The sequence below is a fragment of the Stegostoma tigrinum genome, unplaced genomic scaffold, assembly GCF_030684315.1.
Source record: "Stegostoma tigrinum isolate sSteTig4 unplaced genomic scaffold, sSteTig4.hap1 scaffold_82, whole genome shotgun sequence".
In the NCBI taxonomy this organism is placed as follows: domain Eukaryota; kingdom Metazoa; phylum Chordata; class Chondrichthyes; order Orectolobiformes; family Stegostomatidae; genus Stegostoma; species Stegostoma tigrinum.
The window spans coordinates 822387-846545 of record NW_026728768.1 but is presented as its reverse complement, the minus strand read 5'-3'; the positions used below and the strand labels follow the sequence as shown (position 1 = coordinate 846545).

General features: G+C 44.6%; 1 protein-coding gene across 8 annotated transcripts in view; it reads right to left on the bottom strand.

The window, feature by feature from the left end:
- Positions 1-23523, bottom strand: part of LOC132209298 (uncharacterized) — a 69954-nt gene extending 46431 nt beyond the window's left edge. For 2 of the 8 annotated variants that reach the window (XM_059644429.1, XM_059644430.1), the window contains exons 1-3: positions 23475-23520; positions 18833-18952; positions 3773-3831 (exon numbers count right to left, since the gene is read on the bottom strand). The gene's annotated coding sequence lies outside the window, so the exon portion shown is untranslated. Of the gene's footprint in view, positions 1-3772; positions 3925-17993; positions 18629-18832; positions 19167-23474 lie in introns of those variants that run through there. The other 6 variants (XM_059644431.1, XM_059644426.1, XM_059644423.1 and 3 more) reach the window with 6 other exon arrangements.
- Between the last annotated feature and the right edge of the window lie 636 nt (positions 23524-24159).

The window sequence follows — 24159 nt, the reverse complement described above, 5'->3', positions numbered from 1 at the left end:
ATGGAGGCGGCAAAAATAATAATGGGGAATCAGGAAATAGCAAATGAGACAAATAAATACTTTATACCAGTCTGCACAGCAAAAGACACAAATAGCATCTCAAAATTACTTAATTAACAAGGGGCAAAAAGAAGACAGGAAATATCACCAGAGAAGAGGTGCTAGGGAAACTAATGGGGCTAAAGGTCAATAGGTATCCTGCACGCGATGTACTCTGTGCTAGTAAATTAAAAGATGTAGCTAGTGCAGCCTTACTTGGAATACTGCGTGCATTTCTGGTCACCCCATTACAGGAAGGATGTAGAAGCATTGGAAAAGGTTCAGAGGAGATTTACCAGGATGTTGCCTGCTCTGCAGCGAAGGTCTGAGGAAGAAAGGCTGAGGGTCTTGGGTCTGTTCTCATTGGAGAGAAGAAGGTTCAGAGGGGATTTAATAGAGACATACAAGATGATCAGTGGACTAGATAGTGTGGACAGTGAGAGTCTTTTTCTGAGGATGGTGGCATCAGCTTGTCTGAGGGGGCAGAGCTACGCATTGAGCGATAATAGATTTGAGATAGATGTCAAAGGCAGGTTCTTTAGTCGGAGAGCGGTAAGGATCGCCCTGCCTGCTGATGTAGTTCACTCAGCCACATTGGGGGCATTTAAACAGTCCTTGGATAAGCATATGGATGATAATGGGATAGTGTTGGGGGATGGGTTAAGATTAGTTCACAGGTCGGCGCAACATCGAGGGCCAAAGGAACACTGGCTTTGTGTCCCAGAAATAGGTCCAGCATTGCACTGTGCCTTACAAGCTCATCTCCATGTTCATGTAAAATAATCTATCAAATGTATTTAAAGAATTATTTCCCAAGTCAAACTTTTGTCTAATCTCAATGAATGTTGTGCAGTTGAAATCCCAGAATATAATTATTATTTTATTAGCTTCTCACCCCTCAGTGAATTCCCTGCTCTTCAACTGCCCACTGCTTGCAAGGCCGATAGCTTAAATTCCTCACAACATTAGCAAACCCTTGTGCAAGGATTTTGGTTCCTTTCTGCTTCAGCTGCAGACCAGCCCACTTGTAGAGGACATACCATCCTCACAAATTCTCCTTCAGATCCAGGAGTCTAAATCCCTCCCCAAACACAAACACTTGAGCCAAGCATTCATCTGTTTTCTTCCCCTTTTTCTTGCCTTCTCAGCATGTGGCACCAGGAATAATCCAGAGATTACAACTTTACAGGTCCTGCTATTTAATCCACTGCCTAGCTCTCGGAACGCCTGGTGCAAGCGTTACCCCAAACCAAATCACTCATCTTACCAATGTGTACATCGAGCTGTGTCTTAGGGTCCTCCTCCTTCAGGATCCCCTTAATGACATTGTTGACCTGGTTAATATGTCACAATGGAGTCACAGGTACGACTGTGCAAAATCTGGTCCACCCAGATCGTCGCAATGGGCAAAAAAGCACACCATTTGTCTCTACTTGCCAGGGGGCTAAGGCAGTTTGGTGTGTCCACAAAGACAACTTTCATTGATGTACCAGAGAAAGCATCCTGTCTGGATGCATATCACAGCATGGTTCCTCTAGCTGAACAATCCCTATTTATTATGGCTCTTGCCTTTCTTCTTCCAGGCAGAATTGGAGAGAGCGAGCGCGCGACAGACAGAGCGAGAGAGATGGGCGATGAGGGAGAGAGAGACAGACAGACAGACAGAATGGGCGACAGAATGTGAGTGTGAGCGCGCCAGCATCAGACAGTGAGAGAGATGTTGCTGAGGTGGAGATAGTTGAGAGTGTTGATCACCAACGATCTCTCCTGGTCCACCCAGATCGTCACAATGGGCAAAAAAGCACACCAATGTCTCTATTTCCCCAAGAGGCTAAGGCAATTCAGTGTGTCCACAAGGACAACAATTATTGATGTACCATAGAAAGCAACCTATCACAGCATGGTTTGGCAACAGCTCTTCCTCAGGTCATAAGAAACTACAGAGTCGTGAACACAGCATAGTCCATTATGCAAACCAGCCTTCCATTCATTGATTCCACCTGTACTTCCCACTGCCTCGGGAAACCCACTGACAAAATCAAAGGCCCTTCTCACCCAACAATTACACTCTCTTCTACCTTTGACTGAAGGGAAGATGTAAAAAAGTTTGTATACATGTGTGAAAAGATTCAAGAACTGCATCTTCACCGCTGTTATTGGGGATCTGAATAGAACACTTAAAATTTTAAATCTAGAACATAGAACATAGAACAGTACAGCATAGAACAGTACAGCACAGAACAGGCCCTTTGGATCTCGCTCTCAGTGACAGCTACAGAGAAGATGTACAATGTTCCATTTCACAAATGCACTTTGTATGGTATGATCTGTCTGTACTGCATGCATAAGAAAACTTCTCAGTGTACCAAGGCACAAGTGACAATGATGACTCAAATCAAATTGACTGTGTGCGAGAGAGAGGTGAGCATATGATTGTGTTCAAGAGTGCAAAGATGGTGCATGAAAGTGTGAGTGTGCGCACGACAGAATGTGTGCGCCAGTGTCTGTGCTTGAGAGTGTGTGAAAAGAATTAGCACAAGGAGGGAGTGTTACAAGCATGCATGAGGCTGTGAGAGTGTCTGTGAGAGCGAGTGACTTTGAGAGCAAGCAAATTTTCAAGCATAAGTGTGTGAGGGAGAGATTTGTCGGGGGGGGGGGTGGTGTGTGTCTGTGCGTACTTGAGAGTATGAGCATTGGCAAAAGATCCTGCGACAGTGCATGCAAGTATGCCACAGCATGTGTGCAAGACCGTGCTTGACTGTGTGACAGTACGGAGTATGAATGAGTGAGAATGTGACAGAATGTGTGAGTGAGAGACTGTGTTCCTGGTTCTGTGTGTGTATGGATAGTATGTTTGAGCATGAGGGATAGGATATGCATGTGCAACACAGTGTGACTGTGAACTTCTGTTTGTGCCTGTGAGTCAAGTGATGGGGGATAACAGGGAGAGGAGAGATAATGACAGAGAGAGAGAGAGAGAGAGAGAGAGAGAGAGAGAGAGAGAGAGAGAGAGAGAGAGTGCGTGAGAGAGAGATGAGATGAGGAATAAGAAATGATGAGTGGTCAATACCTGGAGGAAAAAAAGAACCGTGTGTGAGCATTAAGAGAAGCCGCTGGCTGTAATATGGAGGCTGTTGTTTTACTGATTGTACGAAACGAAAAGCAAGTGTCACCTCTTGGTGTTAGGGGACAGGAGATGCCCATTAGAGAAGGAGATATAGTCAGCCTTGTTAGAGACAGCAGACACTTTGCAAATGCATAGAAACTAAAATTAAAGCTTTCTTGTCAATGTGTAAAGAGGTGAGACAAATATGACCGGCTAATATTGTACCTTTGCGCTCAGTAAAATGATAGAATCATGATTCAGGGAATCCTTACAATGTGGAAACAGGTCCGTCAGCCCAACACGTCCACACTGCCCCTCAAAGCATCCCACCCAGACCCATCCACCTATAACTCACCTAACCTACACATCACTGAACACCTTGGGAAATTTAGCATGGCCAATCCACCTAACTTGCACATCTTTTCACCGTGGGAGGAAACTCGAGCACCCGGAGAAAACCCATGCAGACACATGGACAATGTGCAAACTCCACACAGACAGTGACCTAAGGGCGGAATTGAACCCAAGTTGTTAGTGCCATGAGGTAGCAGTGTTAACCAGAGCCCCTGTGCTCTTTATTATGCTCATTAAGCTGCAAGCATTTTTTTTTTAAGAAAGTAAACTTACCATCGTCACAGGATGCGAGTGCTTTCAATTTCTGTCAGCTTGGAGAACTTTATCCGCATCTGCAAGGGCAAGGTGATGGCAATGGTGTGAGACTGGTCAATATTCTGCAGCTCGCCGTGCAAAAAATTAACAGCATTTCCAATGCTTTTTACCTCGGGGCATAACAGAAAGACAAGAACATGAAAAAATCCTGAAATCTTCCTCCAATTTCCATCTCAGATGGACCATCCCTTCATCAAAAGCCACAACCAAACTGAACAGTAACTTGGTTCACTCCAAATCAACTATAACGCTAATTTCCAAAACTCAATGTCCTGTTTTTCGAAGATATCTGCATGTTCCATGTAAAATCATGTATTTTCCACTGCCTACCAGGCCAATCATTTGTTCACTATGATCTCTGTCTCTCTCTCTCTCTCTCTCTCTGTATCTTGCCCTCTTTGATTTCTGTAATTCACGCCCTCCCTACCCTCAGCTACCTGTGCTCATATGCTCGAGGCTTCTCCAATTTTCTGATGTTCGTGCGAATGCTTTAAGATCCCCGCACTGAATGTCAGCAATTTTTTTCAAAAGCCTCAATGACGACTGCCCAGTGGCTCTGACATCCATATTTATCACTATGAAGTGCTTTGAGAGGTTGGTCATGGGTCACATCAACTCCAGCCTCCCACATTACCTTGATCCACTGCAATTCACCTACTGATGCAGCAGATCCATGGCAGATGCCCTCTCCTTGGCTTTACACACATCTCTGGAACGTCCAGATAACAAGGGCATCTACGTCAAGCTCCTACTTATTGACCACATCTCCACCTTCAACACCATAATTCCATCTGCCAATCCTGGGCCTCCTGCAGTGCCACAACAATGCCACTCAAAGGTTGCAGGAACAGTACCACTTATTTTGCTTGGGAACCCTGCAGCCTAATTGTACCAGTGTGGACTTCACAAGCTTCAAAATTTCCCCTCCCCACCTACATCCCAAAACCAGCGCAGCTCATCCCCACCTCCCTAACCTGTCATTCCTCCCACCTATCCACTCTCCCACCTCAAGCCCTACCCCCATCTCCTACCTACCAGCCTCAGCTCCACCCCCTTGGCCTGGTCGTCCTCCCTGGACTGACCGATCCCCTCCCTAACTGCCCACATACACTCATCTTTACTGGCTCTATCCGCCGCCTCTTTAACCTGTCTGTCTCCTCTTCACCTACCTTCTCCTTTATTCAGAGACAAAGGGAACTGCAGATGCTGGAGAATCCAAGATAACAAAGTGTGAAGCTGGATGAACACAGCAGGCCAAGCAGCATCCCAGGAGCACAAAAGCTGACGTTTCGGGCCGAGACCCTTCATCAGAGAGGGAGATGGGGACAGGGTTCCGAAATAAATAGGGAGAGAGAGGGGGAGGCGGACCGAAGATGGAGAGAAAAGAAGATAGGTGGAGAGGAGAGTATAGGTGGGAAGGTCGGGAGAGGATAGGTCAGTCCAGGGAGGACAGACAGGTCAAGGAGATGGGATGAGGTCAGTTGGTACGAAATGGAGGTGCAGCGTGAGGTGGGAGGAGAGGATAGGTGAGAGGAAGAACAGGTTAGGGAGGCGGGACAAGCTGGGCTCGTTTTGGGATGCAGTGGCGGGAGGGGAGATTTTGAAGCTTGTGAAGTTCACATCGATACCATTGGGCTGCAGCGTTCCCAAGTGGAATATGAGTTGCTGTTCCTCTGCACCCTTCGGGTGGCATCATTGTGGCACTGCAGGAGGCCCATGATGGGCATGTCGTCTAAGGAATGGGAGGGGGAGCTAAAACCGTTCGCGACTGTGAGGTGCTGCTGTTTACTGCGAACCGAGCGGAGGTGTTCTGCAAAGCACACATGAGGTTTTTTTCTTCTAGCTTGCACTCACTGGAGCACTGCAGCAAGCCTGAGACAGAGATTTTGGACAGGGATCATGATGGGGCGCTCAAGTGACAGGCAATTGGAAACCTGGGGCCATTCTTACGGCCAGAATATAGGTGTTCTGCCAAGCGGTTGGTCAGTCTGTGTTTCGTCTCCCCGATGCAGAAGGAGACCATATTGTGAGCAGTGAATACAGTAGAATAGATTGAGTGAAGTGTGGGTAAATCGCTGCTTCCCCTGGGAGCCTTGGATAGTGAAGCAGGAGGAAGTAAATGGGCAGATGTTATGCCTTCTGTGGTGGTATGGAAAGTGCTGTTGGGTTATGGGGAGCTGTTGAGAATGGATAAGGAGTGGATCGAGGTGTCCCAACGGAATGGTCCCTGCGGAAGGCTGACAAGAGAGGGGAGGGGAATATATGCTTGGTGGTGGGTTCTTGTTAGAAATCGTGGCTGATGTTCTTCTCGATGTGGATATTGATGGGTTGGTCATTGAGGACCAGGGTACCTCATCAGGGGTGAGGCCAAAGTGTAGGACATGGGTTGGACATGGCTGAGATCTCTGTCAACCACAAACGCAAGGATGCTCAGTTGAGGAAGAATGTAGACATTTCGGAATCCCTCCAGCAAAAGATGATATCATGAGAACAAGTGGATCTGTCTGGACAGTCCTGTCTGAAGATTTTGTGATGTAAGACTCTGTTGTTTGTCATAAAGGATATGGTTGAGTGATCATATTCAAATAGAAGAGACCAAGAATGTGAGGCTGGAGAATGGGTTGAGAACCATGCCTCTAGGATTCCTCTGCATGTCTATGCTTGGCTTGGGCTACTATGGTTACCTTGTCCCAGTTTTGTCTGACAGGCGTGATTCTCCACCCATAATGCAACCAACAAGCAGATACAATTGGGCCCCCACATACAAACCCATACAGATCAAAACCCGAAATGACAGTACTCATGGTAACAGACCGGACAGTATAAATTCCAGACAGAGTAGAGTAACATTGTTTTGTTGGAGGCTCTAGTGATGATGTCATTGATCATGGTGACGAAACGTCTCAATGAAAACAAGCCAACTCGGCGAGCAAGTCAACAACCGCAATTTGAACTACCTTGTTCAAGTGTTTCATTTTTGATCTTGAATGTTAAATCTCGCTCCAACACAGGGATGGAAGATGACAGTCAACAGCTGCATTCTAACTAATTCATATCGAATCATTGTTTTGACCAGTTCGGAAACATGTAGGTTAGGTGGATTGGGAATGCTGAATTACCCACATTGCCCACGGATGTGTAGGTTAGGTATATTCGCCATTGGAAATGCAGGCGGACAGGGATAGAGTAGGGAATGGGGATGGGTCTGGGTGGGATGCTCTTTGTAGGGTTGCTGTGGACTTGTGGAACTGAATGGCCTGTTTCCACACTGGGGATCCTATAAAACTAGGTTTTACTCAATTCAAGAGAGAGAGAGTTTATCAATTGCTAAACGCAAGAAGTCATAAGGCACCACAAATATGCACAAGTTAGACACAAGAAATTAGCTCAAAAAACATAAAAGTTAAGAGGGATACGGATAGTTCAGAATTTGGATTGTTTGTGAAGAATAGAAAGTGGGATGGTGTGGCCACTAAGTTGGGCGATCCCTGTAATGCTGATATGAATTCAGCAGTTAATTTTGAGATTCTTGTTGAAACTCTTTTGACCTTGTTTCTTTTTGACATCGCCCTGGTTTGCAGAGCTCAGAGCAAGAGATTGTCTTTTCTTCTTAGCTGCAGCAGAGGCCTATGAAATGGCTGTCCTAGAACTGCGACCTCCACAACTCCGTAGACCACACGAGCATATTCGCCCAGGAATACACACACACTGACATTAAAGAACTATTGGGATAACAATACTCAGCATGGGACTGGAAAGGACAGCATGTAGAAACAGAAAACAGCTGTAAATAGTGTCAAGAGGTCAAATAAAGTTATAAAGCTAAATTAATGACTCTTTGCTTGCGTGCTCATTGTATTCAGAACAAAATCAACAAATTAAGAGCACACATACAGGTTGACGGGCATGATTTGAGAGCTATTACAAAGACATGGCTATAAGGAGATCAACACTGGAGGTAAATGTGCAGGGCTACGTGACATTCCAAAAAGACAGGCAGGAGGGAAACTGACTGTAAGCGATGAAATTACTGAGAGAACAAGAAACAATCTTCAATCAGAAGATGTAGAATCCAATTTTATTTATTTGTTAATGGGAGGAGGACATCACTAGCTACGCAGTGTTTATTGTCCATCCCTCGTTGCCCAGGGGACAGTTCAGAGTCAATCATATGGCTGTGGGTCTGCAGTCACAAGTAGGCCAGACCACGTAAGGATGGCAGTTTGCTTTTCTAAAGGACATCAGTGAAGCAGTTGGGTTTTTCTGACATTTGGCAATGGATTCATGGTCATCATTAGATTCTTCATTCATGATTTTCTTTTATGTTCAATTCAAATTCCACCATCTGCTGTGCTGTGATTTGAACACAGGTCCCCAGAATGTTATCTAACTCTCTGAATTAACAGTCCAGCAATACCACCACTGGGCCATTTCCTCCCCAAGCTTGGAACAAGAAAACCTGTAGCTGACTCCCACATGGGGAAAAACACTGAACCAGGAGCTTCTTCAAACGGGGTGATCGCCTCTCCTTACATTTTAAGATAGCTATGAACAATTAGGAACTTGTGGGAAGCTACTAAATTGGGGGAAGGAGTATTAGGTAGGAGCTGAGTAGTATTCATTGGGAGGAGCTTTTATTGAACAAGTCGACATTTGATACGCGGGAGTTATTTAAAGACCTACTGATCAGCGTTTAGAACTGGCCTATTCCAGGGAAGGAGGAATGACAAGGATGGCAATCTAAGGACATACGGACATAAGAAATAAAGCAGGAGTAGGTCATCTGTCTCTTTCAGCTCACTCCGCCATTCAATAAGGTCATGGCTGATCTTTGTGCGGACTCAGCTCCACTTACCCCGCCATTCACCATAACCCTCAATTCCTTTCCTGTTCAAAGATCTATCTGTCTTGGCCTTTAAAACATTCAATCAGGGAACCTCAACTGTTTCACTGAGCAGAGAATTCCACAGATTCACAACGCTTTGGATGAAGCAGCTCATCCTCAATTCAGTCTTAAATCTGTTCACCCTTATTTTGAGGCTGTGCCCCCCAGTTGTAATTTCACCCTTCAGTGGAAACAACTTCCGTGTATCTTTCCTATCTATTTCTTTCATCATTTTAAAAGTTGCTATTAGAACACCCCTCATTCTTCGAAGTTTCAGTGAGTGCAATCCTAGTCTCCTCAATCTCTCCCCATACAGCAACATTTTCAATTCTGGAATCATTCTTGTGAAGCTCCTTTGCACCCCCTCCAGTGCCAGCACATCCTTTCTAAAGTGAGGAGACTAAAACTGTACAAACTACTCTACATCAAGCTTTACCAGCACCCTATACAACTGGAGCATCCCCTCCCGATTTTTAAACTGCATCACTCGAGCTATAAGGGACACTATTCCATTTGTTGCCTCAATTACCAGCTGCATCTGCAAACGTTCTGTGATTCATACACAAGGTTGCCCAGCTCCCTCTGCATAGCAGCATGCTACAATTTTTCACCATTTAAGTAATACTCCATTTTGCCCTAATTGCTACCAAAATGGATAGCCTCACATTTACCATCATTGCACTCCATCTGCAAGACCCTTGTCCATTCACCTAAACTTTGTGTCCATCTGCAGATTTTCATTATCCTCTTTACTCTACCACTCATTTTTGTGTTAAATGTGATTTGTGAACTGTAATAGTACATGGAACAACACAGCGCAGAACAGGCCCTTTGGCCCTCCATGTTGCGCTGACCTGTGAACTAATCTAAGCCCATTCCCCTACACTATCCCATCAGCATCCATTTGCTTATCCAAGGGCTGTTTAAATGCCCCTCATGTGGCTGAGTTAACTACATTGGCAGGCAGAGCATTCCACCCCCGTACCACTCTCTGAGAAAAGAACTTGCCTCTGACATCTGTCTTAAATCCATCACCCCTCAATGTGTAGCTGTGCCCCCTTGTACCAGCTGAAGTCATCATCCTCGGAAAAAGACTCTCACTGTCCACCCTATCTAATCCACTGATCATCTTGTATGTCTCTACTAAATCCCCTCTCAGCCTCCTTCTCTCCAATGAGAACACACCCAAGTTCCTCAGCCTTTCTTCATAAGACCTTCGCTCCAGACCAGGCAACATTCTGGTAAATCTCCTCTGCACCTGTTGCAACGATTCCACATCCTTCCTGTAATGGAGCGACCATGCAATATTCAAAGCGAGGCCGCACTAGCGTTTTGTAGAGTTGCAGAATGACATCACGTCTCCGCAACTCAATCCCTCTACCAATGCAACCTAAAACACCATCAGACTTCTGAACAGCACTATCAACCTGGGGGGCAGTTTTCAGGAACCTATGTACATGGACACCAAGATCCCTCTGTTCATCTCCACTACCAAGAATCTTTCTGTTGACCCGGTGTCCTGCCTTCCTATTATTCCTCCCAAAGTGAATCACCTCACATTTATCCGTATCAATCTGCATTTGCCACCTTTCGGCCCAATTTTGCAGTTTATCCAAGTCTCCCTGCAACCTGCAACATTCTTCCACAATGTCCACCACTCCATTGTCTTTAGTGTCATCTGCAAACTTACTAACCCATCCACCAATGCCTGCATCCAAGTCATTTATAAAAATGACAACAGCAGTGGTCTCAAAACAGATCCTTGAGACACACCACTAGTAATCAGACTCCAGGCTGAATATTTTCCATCAACCACCACTCATTGCCTTCTTACTGAAAGCTAGTTTCTAATCCAAATGGCGAAATCTCCCTCAATCCCGTGCCTCTGTATTTTCTCCAATAGCCTACCATGGGGAAACTTATCAAAGGCTTTACTCAAGTCCATGTACACCACGCCAACTGCCCGACCCTCATCCACATGATTGGTCACCTTCTCAAAACACTCAATGAAGTTTGTGAGACACGACCTGCCCTTGACAAATCCATGTTGACTATCTCCAATCTCATTGTTGCTTTCTAGATGATTATAAATCCTATCTCTTATAATCCTTTCCAAAATTTTTCCTACAACAGACGTAAGGCTCACAGGTCTTTAATTGCCTGGGTCATTCTTACTGCCCCTCTTGAACAAGGGCACAACATTTGCACTTCTCCAGTCCTCTGGTACGAAACCTGTAGACAATGAGGACTCCAAAATCAAGGCCAAAGGCTCCACCACCTCCTCCCTAGCTTCCCAGACAATCCTCGGAAAAATCCCATCAGGCCCAGGGGTTTTATCTACCTTCACACGTTGTCGAATTGATAACACTTCATCCTTACTAACCGTAACCTTTTCAATTCTAGTAGCCCGTAACTCAGTCACCTCCTCTGCAATATTCTCCTGTCGCTCAGTGAAAACAGATGAGAAATATTCATTTAGCACCTCTCCAATCTCCACAGCGTCCACACACAACTTCCCACTTCTGTCTTTGACTGGCCCTTTGCCTAGCCCAGTCATCCTCTTATTCCTCACATACCTATAGAAAGCTTTAGGGCTCTCCTTTATTTACCTGCCAATGTCTGCTCATGTACCCTCCTTGCTCTTCTTAACTCTCTCTTTAAATCCTCCCTAGCTAATCTGTAGCTCTCCATCACCTCATCTGAACCATCTGGTCTCATCGTCACATCAGCCTCCCTCTTCTGCTGAACAAGAGATACAATTTTTTTAGTAAACCACGGTTCCCTTAGCTTATTGCTTCCTCCTTGCCTGACAGGGGCGTACCTCTCAAGGACATGCAATATCTGTTCCTTAAACCAGCTCCACAATTCAATTGTCCCCATCCCCTGCATTTTGCTAACCCATTCTATGCCTCCTAAGTCTTGCCTAATCGCACTACAAGGGAGGAATGGAGAAGCAGATAGTGAAGGGGACTATCAGAGATTACAGAACAGAACAGAGATAGACTGGAGAGTTGGGCAGATAAATGGCAGATGGAGTTCAATCCAGGCAAATGCGAGGTGATGCATTTTGGAAGATCAAATTCAAGGGCAAACGAAACAGTAAATGGAAAAGTTTTGGGGGAAATTGATGAACAGAGAGATCTGGGTGTTCAGGTCCATTGTTCCCTGAAAGTGACAATGCAGGTCAATAGGGTGGTCAAGGCGGCATATGGCATGCTTTCCTTCATTGGACAGGGTATTGAGTACAAGAGTTGGCAGGTCATGTTGCAGTTGTATAGGACTGTGGTTCGGCCACATTTAGAGTACTGTGTCCATTACCAAAAGGACGTGGACGAGAGGAGGAAAATTTAGGGGAGATATGCATGGCAAGTTCTTTACACAGAGGTTGGTGGGCACCTGGAACGCATTGCCAGCAGAGGTGGGCAACGCAGACACATTAGCATCTTTTAAGATATATTTGGACAGGTACACGGACGGGCAGGGAGCAAATGGACACAGACCGTGAGAAAATAGGTGACTGGTCAGACAGAGGATCTTGGTCGGCGCAGGCTTGGAGGGCTGAAGGGCCTGTTCCTGTGCTGTAATTTTCTTTGTTGTTTTGACTGACTGGAGTGAGGGAGGGAGGGTGCGACGGCTGGAGCGAGGGAGGAATGGATGGCTGGAGGGAGCGAGCGAGGGAGGAATGGATGGCTGGAGGGAGGGAGCGAGGACTGACAGGAGGAAGGAATGGATGAATGGAGGGAGGGAGCAGGAGGAGGGGGCGGGGGGTAGGACGAGGGGGTTGGGGGGAAGGAGGAGGGGCGGGTGGGGAAGGGAGGAGGGGGCGGGGAGAGAGGAGGGGAGGAGAGGGGGTGGGTTCGGTGCCAGGCAGCTGTTCAGGCAGGTACCAGAGATAGTGGGAACTGCAGATGCTGGAGAATCCAAGATCTTGGCCTGCTGTGTTCATCCAGTCTCACATTTTATTGTTCAGGCAGGTAGCTGTGCCCAGGAGCCGGGCGAAGAGGCCTTCTCCCACCTCGGATCCCCGCTCCCGGCCAAGGCGGCGCAGGGCCGAGCCACTGAGCAGCGAGCGCTCCAGCAGCCTGGATGCCTGCTCCTCGCCCAGTGGTCATGCTGGAGGCTGTAGGGGTCCGGGATCGTGGTACGCTGATCCCGATGCAGAACAGCTGGGTCCTCAGTCTCCTCCCGCGAAAAGGGTTCCAGACAGTGGACTCGTCACCGAGGCAGAGTGGGGGGAAAAGGCATGAGTAGGAACAGGAGAGGAAGGGGATTGACTGAGAGGGAGAAAGAGACAGACTGTGTGTGTGAGAGAGAGAATTAGAAATGCAGTCTGATTGCGGATGGGTTGGGTTTAAACAGATTTTTAAACTTTTTAAAAAAAAACTCAATGCTCCCTGCTGAGCGGGTGGAGATGCACGGATAGATAAACACACGGCGAGAGGAAGAGAGACACAGAGAAAGACAGAGCGCCGGGGGTGGGGGCAGGGGAGAGGGAGAAGTTCACAGGGAGAGACGGAGAGACGGAGAGACAGGGGAGAGACAACGGCAGAGACACACACAGAGGGAGGCAGAGACAAGACGAGAGACAGAGAGGAGCGCGCGCGCGCGCGCACACACACACACACACACACACACACACACACAAGAGACAGAGTGAAAGAGAAAGAAAGAGAGACAGAAGTGCACAGCGAGGTGGCAGAGACAAGACAACAGAGAGAGAGAGAGAGACATAGACACAGAGTGAGGCACACACAGAAAGATTGAGAGACAGAGATTGTGTGTGTGGCGAGGGGTGGGTTTGGAGAAAATGGGAGGGGGGAGCGAGGGCGAGAGAGAGAGACACAAAGAGACGAAGACAGAGTCGTAGAGTTGTGCAGCAGGGAAACAGGCCCTTCAGTCCAACTCCTCCATGCCGACCAGATGTCGTAAATGACTAGTTCCATTTGCCAGCATGTTGCCCATATCCCTACAGACCCTTCCTATTCATGTGTCCATGCAGGTGACTTTTAAATACTGTGATTATAATAGCCTCTGGCACTCCTCTGGCAGTTCATTCCATACACAAACTACACTAGGGAGAACACATTGGCTCCAAATCCATCTACCATCCTCAGAGAAAAAGAACAGGAAATAACATGACCAACCCAAGGAAACCTAAACACTTGAATAGAAAGCGGGACCGAACACCAGCGCTTCACTGGAGGCTCACTGATGATTTTGCCTGGAATGGTGACGAATCATCTGAAAACTAACCTTCCAGCTCAGTGAGCAATCTTACATCCAAAACCTCAATCCTGAGCTAAAAATCTTCTCAAAACTCGATAATACTTTGCCACTTGATTGACAGATGCATCCTATTTTTTTTAAAAAATAAACTTTTTTTGTTCGATGTATGACTGACTGACCAGTGTTTATTGTCCTTCCTTAACTGAGACTTGGGAACTCTGCAGCCCAATGGTATCAATGTGGACTTCACAAGCTTCAAAATCTCCCCTCCCACCACTGCATCCCAAAACCAGCCCAGCTCGTCCCCACGTTCCTAATCTGCTCTTCCTCTCCCCGATCCCCTCCTCCCAGCTCAAGCCAAACCCCCATTCCTGACCTACTAACCGCTTCCCGCCCCCTTGACCTGTCTGACCTCCCCAGACTGACCTCTCCCCACCTACACTCACCTCTATTGGCTTCATGTCCGACCCTTTAACTTAAGACCATAAGATATGAGTCTAAGTAGGGCCATTCGACCCATCAAGTCCACTCCGCCATTTAAATCATGGCTCATGGGCATTTCAACTCCACTTCCCTGCACGCTCCCCGTCGACCTTGATTCCTGTGAGATCAAGAATTTGTTGATCTCTGCCTTGAAGGCATCCAACGTCCCGGCCCCCACTGCACTCCGTGGCAATGAATTTCACAAGCCCGCCACTCTCTGTCTTAAGAAAAGTCGTCTCATTTCCGTTTTAAATTTACCCCCTCTAATTTTAAGGCTGTGCCCACGGGTCCTAGTCTCCTGGCCTAAAAGAAACAACTTCCTAGCGTCCACCCCTTCTAAGCCACACATTATCTCGTAAGTTTCTATTAGATCTCCCCTCAACCTTCTCAGCTCTAATGAGTACAATCCCAGGATCCTTAGCCGTTCGTCGTATGTCAAGCCTACCATTCCAGGGATCATCCGTGTGAATCTCCGCTGGACACGCTCCAGGGCTAGTATGTCCTTTCTGAGGTGTGGGGCCCAACATTGGACACGGTATTCTCAATGGGGCCTAACTAGGCCTTTATAAAGCCTCAGAAGCACATCACTGCTTCTATATTCCAACCCTCTTGAGATAAACAACATTACATTCGCTTTCTTAATCATGGACTCTACCTGCAAGTTAACTTTTAGAGAATCCTGGACCAAGAATTCCAGATCCCTTTGTACTTCTGCTTTACGAATTTTCTCACCATTTAGAAAATATTCCATGTCTGTATTCTTTTTACCAAAGTGAAAAACCTCACATTTACTCACATTCAATTTCATCAGCCATTTCCTGGACCACGCTCCTAAACTGTCTCAATCTTACTGCCGCCTCTCCACCTCCTCAGTACTACCTGCCTGTCTACCTATCTTCGTATCATCGGAAAACTTCGCCAGAATGCCCCCAGTCCCTTCATCCAGATCATTAACATATAAGGTGAACAGCAGCGGCCCCACCACTGAACCCTGCGGGACACCAATCGTCACTGGTTGCCATTCTGAAAAAGAGCCCTTAATCCCAACTCTCTGCCTTCTGTCAGACAGCCAAACCTCAATCCAGGCCAGTTTCTCACCTCGAACACCATGGGCCCTCACGTTGCTCAGCAGCCTCCTGTGAGACACCTTATCAAAGGCCTGTTGGAAGTCTTGATAGATAACATCCGCTGGGTTTCCCTGGTCTAACATACCTGTTACCTCTTCAAAGAATTCTAACAGGTTTTTCAGGCACGACCTCCCCTGACTAAATCCATGCTGACTTGTTCTAATTTGACCCTGCACTTCCAGGAATTTCGAAATCTCATCCTTGACAATGATTCAAGAATTTTAATCAACTACCGAGGTCAGGCTAATCGGCCTGTAATTTTCCATCTTTTGCCTTGATCCTTTCTTAAACAAGGGAGTTACAACAGCAATTTTCCAATCATCTGGGACTTTCCCTGACTACAGTGACTTTTGAAAGATCATAGCCAAAGCCTCTGCTATTTCCTCAGCCACCTTCCTCAGAACTCTAGGATATAGCCCATCGGGGCCAGGAGATTTATCAATTTTTAGACCTTTTAGCTCTTCTAGCACTTGCTCTTTTGTAATTCCTACCATCCTCAGCTCTGCCCCCTGGCTCTCCCTAATTGCTGGCATATTACTCATGTCTTCCACTGTGAAGACTGACGCAAAGTACTTATTAAGTTCTTCAGCTACTTCCTTATCTCCCACCACTTGCCTTCCAGCATCAATTTGGAGTGGCCCAGTGTCTACTTTTGCCTCACGTTTGTTTCTTATGTATTGAAAGAAGCTGTTACTATGATTTCTGATATGACTAGCTAGCCTACCTTCGTATTTGATCCTCCCCTTCCTTATTGCTTGTCTGTCTCCTCTGCACCTATCTTCCCCTCTATCCATCTTCAATCTGCCTTCCCCTCTCCCTATTTCTTTCAGAGCCCTCTCCTCCTCCCTCTTTTCTGATGAAGGGTCTAGGCCCGAAACGTCAGCTTTTGTGCTCCTGAGATGCTGCTTGGCCTGCTGTGTTCATCCAGCTCCACACTTTGTAATCTTGGATTCTCCAGCATCTGCACTTCCCATTATCTCTGATGCCAATTGTTTTTATTTTGTGGACAGCTGCTATCAATAGCAAACCAAACAAAAGCTTCATTTGTCATTGTCAAAATTGGTAATAGCCCACGAGCTGCAGAGTGAACAAAAAAAAGTTACCCATTTGCTTGTGACTCTCAGATGGATTTCTTTCCGATTTATTTATTCTTTAATGAGACATAGCTGTTGCTAATTGTCCAGCACAAATTGACTTCTTGAACAGCTTCATGTTGCTGTACACAGACCCACAATGCTGTTCCAAAAGAGATTACTAATATTGACTCAGGAACAATCATTCATTTCCAAATCAGTTTGAGAGTAGCTTGGAGGTGATTTTTACTGGGATTAGTGCTACCATGTCTGATGTCCTTGACCTTGAAGATGAGTTTTCTAAGTCTGGAAAGGCGGGTGTAAGAATAGTTGGAAAAAAATGTGGCAGTGCATCTTGTATATGGACACATTATTGTGTCTTGGAGTTGGTTGTGGAGAGAATGGATACGGTGCCAATCAAGGGGCTGCTTTGGTCTAGACTCAAGATCGTTTCCAGTGTTGCTGGATCTGCACCATCATTGACACACTTCTGACTTGAGAATTGGAGGGCGGCTGCAGGCTTCGGAGTCAGGAGTTTCTACATCAAATCGCAGAGTCGTTTTGCTTTGTTCCTTTGTCTGTTAGTCTGTGGTCCCAAGTGATATCTAAAACCAGGTCATCTTTCTTGTGAGCTTGTTATTCCAAACTTAAAATTTATGTTGAATATCAGATGGAATTTGTTTTATTGACTCCATTCTGCAATCATGTCGATCTGAAAATGTTAACTGCATTAATTAATACTAAGCAGAAACAGACTTTGTAGTAAATGGTTTGACGATTTTCTGTGTCTGGAACATCCCTCTTCCTTCTTGAACGAAGATCGTACCAACCTATGGTACCAAACTGCGAGTCAAACGGACAGGGCTCATAATCTTTAAATTCCTAATCAAAATTAGTGTAATCGTATGGTTCTGTGCAATAAAAGAGAAAGAATAAACAGGTTCCCACAATTTTGCTGATGTTTATGAACAGAATGCACAAATTCAAAAGTTTGCGCTGGCATGTCTGCTTCCTCCAGCCTGTTTAAACTGCTCCATTCAATGTGAAATTTGTGATAAGTTTTAGCACACAGGTCTGTTTCATCTGTGCCACCGCCTTCAGAGTGTATTCAATTCTTATAGACATACATGCTTTCCCCCTTTTCCAGTAATACATTCCTTGAAGAGTTCAATGATATTTGGATGTTAAATCTTATCCTCATATTCTTTAGATTCTCAATCATCACTGAATCTGATGTCACCGCCATTCCATACAGTGTCAAACAGGAGTCAACTGGCATATCCAAATTTTAATTTGAGTTTAGTGCTACACAAATATATTACTTTTTAAAAAATTATATTCAAGTCAACATTAACATTTCATTCCCTGACAGCGGATGAACTTACTTTTAAACTCCAATTTTCCTTCAGTATTAAGAGAGGTGAGCCTTTTTGCAAGCGCCGAAAGTCTCCACCAGTTTATGCTAAAGCTTGAGGAACTGTAAGTTTCACAAATATGTTCCTATTAAACACTAATTCCTATTGAAGCAGTATTCAGCTACACTTGTTCAACTAGACAGCAGAAATGGTCAAGATTTTAAAAGCGACTAAGTACTTTGAAGAGGAGTCACTCTTTGAATTAAATTCCATGATGGTGTGTGTGAGTCCATAGGTTCCTCACTCTCAATGAACCATTCAAACTGACATGCAACTACTGAAACACACAGACAAAAAAAACATGAATGTTAACAGTCACTAGGATTTTGAGAGTGATTTGGAACTTGTATTCAATACCTTCTGGGGTAAATCTGTTCCAATCTGGATAGTACTCATTTATCACCATCCCACCTACCTTCCCCAGCACCTCCTCCCTCTCCACACTATTTGTTTCTGAGCTCCCGTCCACCCTCCATTTTGGAGGAAGGGTCCTGACCCAAAACATCAACTTTCTTGAGCCTCTGATGCTGCCTGCTTTCCCCCAGCTCCACAATGTGTTATCTCAGACACCAACTTTGGCAGTTCTTACTATCTGGATAACTCATTCTCACCTTGTCACAAGTGATTTATCGTCATTTTCTTTTCAGATTACACATGTACATGTATATACATAAATATGCATGTGACACCTTTATGCCTGAACCACGAACCGAGAGGATTTTTAAAATAGTCTCTTCATATCTGCATGCAAGAGAAATCAAGGTCATAATTTTCATTTTAGGAATCACTTAAACACTCAAAGTACTCACAGTCAGTGTCCCATTTCCTTGACCAGTCAATTTGATGAGAATATTTCGTCCAAGAGGAAACCGTAACAGTAATTATATTTTATCATCAAACTCTTCATTGCATCACCAATATTTCCTTGTCTGTTTGAAATGTAAGACAATGAAATAATCATGGACAGATTGGCCAACAATGTAATTTAATGTGTGTTATGGCAACTGAAAATCACAACCATTGAAGAGTGTTCTTTAAAATGCTGTTATCATACAACAGAGTACTTTTTGAGATGCAGTGATGAATATAATTCCTGAGATGCAAAAATATATGCTGAATTAATTCCAAAGAATAACTTGACAATTAAAAAGAAGCTAAGAATCTCTTTACATCGTGATGCTTGTCAGATTGCCACTAGTCAATGGAAATCGTTCAGAACGATAATTTATTGCCAGATGAAAAGGAAGCGTACACATTTCATTTTTACATCTCATCCAAGAGACAAAAAAAAACACCTTTACGAATTCATTGTCAAACAACAAGACTCACTCAAAAAGTCATTTGGCCCATTGAATTTCCTCCACCATTCAGTGAGATCATGGTTGATCTCATTACATTTATTATTGTACAACATTGCCACCAAGCCCTCCTGAAAGCTAATACATTCCAATCCAAGTAACATCCTGGTAAATCTCTGTTTCTGTGCCATGCCTTGTCTTTGCAAATATTTTTGAGTCATCTACAAATTTAGCCACAGCACATTCACATTTTCCTCAAAGTCATTAATAAACAAGCTCAAGACCTGTGGTTCCTTCAGCGTTGCCCCATTTCTTACTCACAAGCCAACCCTGGCATCTCTGTCCATTTGTCTGTTCTTTCTATAGGACATGTATCAATGGATATTTAGTTCCCAACACTTATCCCCTTACAACCACATGTCTGTGATACCCAGAACAATACATCTGTCAATTTCAATCTGCACCACAAACTCATTCACTTGGTTTAATACACTCCCTACAATTAAATAAAAGACCTTCAGTCTGGCATTTATGGCCACCCTTCTTATCTGCTGCACCTGAAATGAGACTCCTGACTATTTCCATACTTTTTGTCCTATTACTTGCTCTGGAAACTTTGCTGAGCACTTACTAGCTTCTAACTTTTTCCATAATTTTCCATGCAACTGGACTCACCCGCTCCACACTTTTCACTTTGATGCCCTACCCCCAGACCTAGCTATGTCTTTTGCCAGGATACTTGTCCCAATATGATTCTCATCAAGCCTATGCCACCGGAACAACTCCCTCCTTCCCCATACCAATGCCAATGTCCCATGAATTCAAACACATTTCTGCCATGCCATCATTTGAACAATGCATTGACATCTTCAGTTTTGTTCACACCGTGCCAAATTGCTCAGATAAGAATCCCGAGATTATTACCTTTTGGTTCTGCCTTCTCACTCAGCACCTCAGTGCTCATAATCCCTCAGCAGAACCTCTTTCCTCTTTCTTCCATATCAATGGTACCTGTGTCCACCACGATAGCTGGATTTCTACACCTCCCACTTCAAATTCCTTGGTAGCCAAGACGGAATATCCTAAACCTGGGCGCCAGGCAGGCAACACTACTTTCGAGACTCTCGATCCTAGTCACAACCAACAATGTTCATTCCGCTAACTATACTACCTCTGATTATAACTACATTTCACTTTTTATCCCCTCTTGAATGTCCCCCTGTACCACCGTGCTATAGTCAGTTTACTCATCTTCCATATACCCTGACCTCTCATCCACACAGGAAGAAAGAATCTCAAACCTGTTCGATAAGATCAAAGGCCAAGGTTCCTTCTGCACGACATCCTGGATCCTTCCACCTGCCCTGTCCTTAGTCACAGTCTCACGTCCCTGGCCACTGACCGAGCTTCAGGTAGTTAATCTAAGGTGTGTGACTGCCTCCGGAAACAGAGCATTCCCTGGTAACTCTCCCCCGCATGATTTGTTGATTGGTCGAAACTGAGATTCCAGTTCATCAACCCTGAGCTGGAGTATGGTGTCTGACCACTCCCCCGTCATGGAGGTTTAAATCATCATTGGCCCGGCATCTCCATTTCAATTACTTAAATCTTAATTTGATTTAAAAACATTAGTTTGTAGCCTGTATATATTTCTCCGATTTACTTTCAATCTGAAAATTACCGATAATAGATTCTTAAACCAGTAGCTATCACCAACCAATGAACCGGGTTCACCTTCTGGGTCCCCGCTTCTGGCTTCAATTTGTCCTGTCTCAAAAAAAAAAGCTGACCAACTATCAGGCAAAAAAAGCAAGCAAATAGCACCTCTTACCCTCTGCACTGACTTACCACATTGCCACCAAATTCCCCAAAATATCTATTCACTTGGTGCATTTCACTGTAGATGTGATCTCTCCTTCCTGGCCATGCAAAGCATACTGATCCATAGCAATATACTACCTTCAAAACCTCAGCTCTTAGCTTATTACTTTTGAGTACATTCTCAAATGTTTGCTCAAAGTCCAAATACAACACATTTACTGGTTTTCCTCTACTAATTCTGGTTGGGACTTCCTCGAAAAACCCAAACAAATTAGCCAGACATAATTTCTCTTTCATCAGGCTATGGTGATTCTGTTTGATTAGATTCTGATTTTCCAAATGTCCTGCTATTATTTTCTTCACAGTTGATTGCCACATATTTCCAACAATTTGCCTCTCTCCTTTTTAAATAGGGATGTCACATCGGCAGTTTTCCAGCCCTCAGATGCTTCTCGAGAATCGAAACCTTTTTCAGAAATTACAATCAATGCATACACCAACTCTGAAGCTCCTTTGTTTGGAATCATAGAAAGTAAACCATCAGGGCAAAGAGTCTGATCTGCTTTTACTCCATTAGATTGTCTACTACTACTTCTGTAATGGTAGTGATGGTGTGGTAGTGATGTATTTAATTCATTACTAAAGAATACAGGGATAAGGGGATCCTTGAAGTATCTTCCACTGTGAAGACTACCCTTTCCTCATTATTGTTGTTTCTTGATTTGAAAATTAAACGGGCCATCTCAGCCTAGCATATAATTGATGGCATTACCTCGAAAACCTTCTCTGCTAAAGTGTTGAATAGATTGCTACCACCTGAAAGAAGTAATTCTTCCCCTGAATTAACAGGCAACTAATATGAAAATGTGGCCTCTGGTCATAAAATATTTCACAAATGGGAGCATTCTCTACGGATATACACTATCAAGCCTCTTAAGAATCTTAAATGCTGAAAAAATAAGATTTCTCTCAATCTTATAAATCCCATCCGCCCAACATTCCTAAGCATGGCAATCCCCTCCTCCATTTCCGAAATCAACCCAGGCAACATTAGGTGTACGGCCTCCGCAGCAGGGGCCCTGTGGCCGGACACCAGTTATAAGTTACCATCCTGCTGCCCCTTCTCTACTTCTGTTTGCGATGCAGTCCTCTGTCCATCCTAATATACTACCCTTGAACCCATGGGCTGCTTTCTTTTGAGTCACCTTATGAGTTGTAATTTATCAAATGCTTTTTTGAAATCTAAACGTACTACATCAACTGGTGGACCTTCATCAGTCATGTTTGTTTCCATCTCAAAGCACTGTAGCAGGACCGCGGGGGCACATCGCCGCGAGCGGCTCAGGACCAGTGAATTCAAATATGAAATTACACGAAAGACAGCATTGAATTTAAAGCATCAAGAGAAAAGGGATTTGGAATCGAGCATTAGTTTGTGGGGATGGAGCAGCGCTTAGAATATTGAGTTCAATTCTGGTTGCTTCATTATAGGAAGGATGTGGAAGCTTTAGAGAGGGTGCAGAGGAGATTTAGCAGGATGCTGCATGGAATGGACGGCACGTCTTATGATGAAACATTGAGGGGGGGCGAGGACTTTTTCCATTGGAGCAAAGAAGAATGAGAGGTGACTTGATAGAGGTATGCAAGATGATGAGAGGCATAGCTGGAGTGGATAGTAAGATTTTTTTTCCCAGGGCAGAAATGACTATTACGAGGGGGAGAAATTTTAAGGTGACTGGAGGAAGGAATAGGGGAGATGTCAGAGGTAGGTTCTTTACACAGAGAGTGGCGGGTGTGTGGAATGCGCTGCTAGCAGTGGTAGTGCAGTCAGATGCATTTCAAGACTTTTAAACGACTCTTGGATCGGCGCATGAAGGATAGTAAAATGAAGGGTATGCAGGGTAGTTTGATATGAGTGGGATAATAGGTCGGCATAACATCGTGGGCCGAAGGGCCTGTACTGTTCTTTGTTCTCTGTTCAGCCAAAGGTTCTTTCCTTTTGAGGAGAGGGTAATTGATTGTAGTTTTTAAAAGACAGAACTGGAGGACAGAGAAAGATATCAAGGAAGGTTGCACGTTAGTGACAGTATCAACAAGTCCACAGCAGATGCACTCTGAGTAACTACACTGTTTTGAAGGCGAGAGGACCGATGCTATCAGTTAAGCCCCTCTTGTTCTTGTATTGTGTACTTCTGATATCGGCGCAAATGGACAACCTCACTCTCCTGCTAAGCTGCAGAACGAATAATGCTGCAATATTTGTCAACCCCCAAATGGGCATTGATACATTAGTAAATCTCACATCAATAAACTTACATCTCAAGGTTCTCACCTTCTAGGACTGTTTGTAGTGGTAAATAACCCAAGCGAGGATGTTTGGCAAAGTATTTCTTTGATCTGAAGTTATTTTTCAGCACCTTGGTGAAATCACGCACATCTTCACCTGATGTTGTCTAAAAATGTAAAATAAATCAAATTTAGTTAAGAATTAATAATGAACTAATCTACTCAACTCACTCTATAATCCATGCTATTCCTGCTAAATGTCTTTGAGGATGTAAAATTGAAGAGTCTGCAACTCTGAGGGATAAAGTCGGCTATCTTTCTGTAAGATTATGATCAAGGTTAGATATGTCTGAATGTGAGTTTCGGACAATTAAGCTTGAGTTTCATAGAGTCATACAGCATGAAAACAGATCCTTTGGTCCAACCAGCCTATGCTGATCACAATCCCAAACTGAACTAGTTCCACCTGCCTGTGCTTGGCCCATATCTCTCCAAACATTTCTATCATCTTTCTATCTTCTGGGTACATCACCTCAGCAGATTTCTCCATCCTGTGGCCAAATACTGAAACTATCCAATTAAATAATTTCAAATGATACACAGATCCAGGATTCACATTAGTGGCCTTTCTGGTTGAATTCCCAATTATTTTAACAATAGTGCATTTCGTTGTCCAATTATGCCATGTAATCCAGTGATCCAAAATTCATCTCATTGGGTTTAATTTGTTT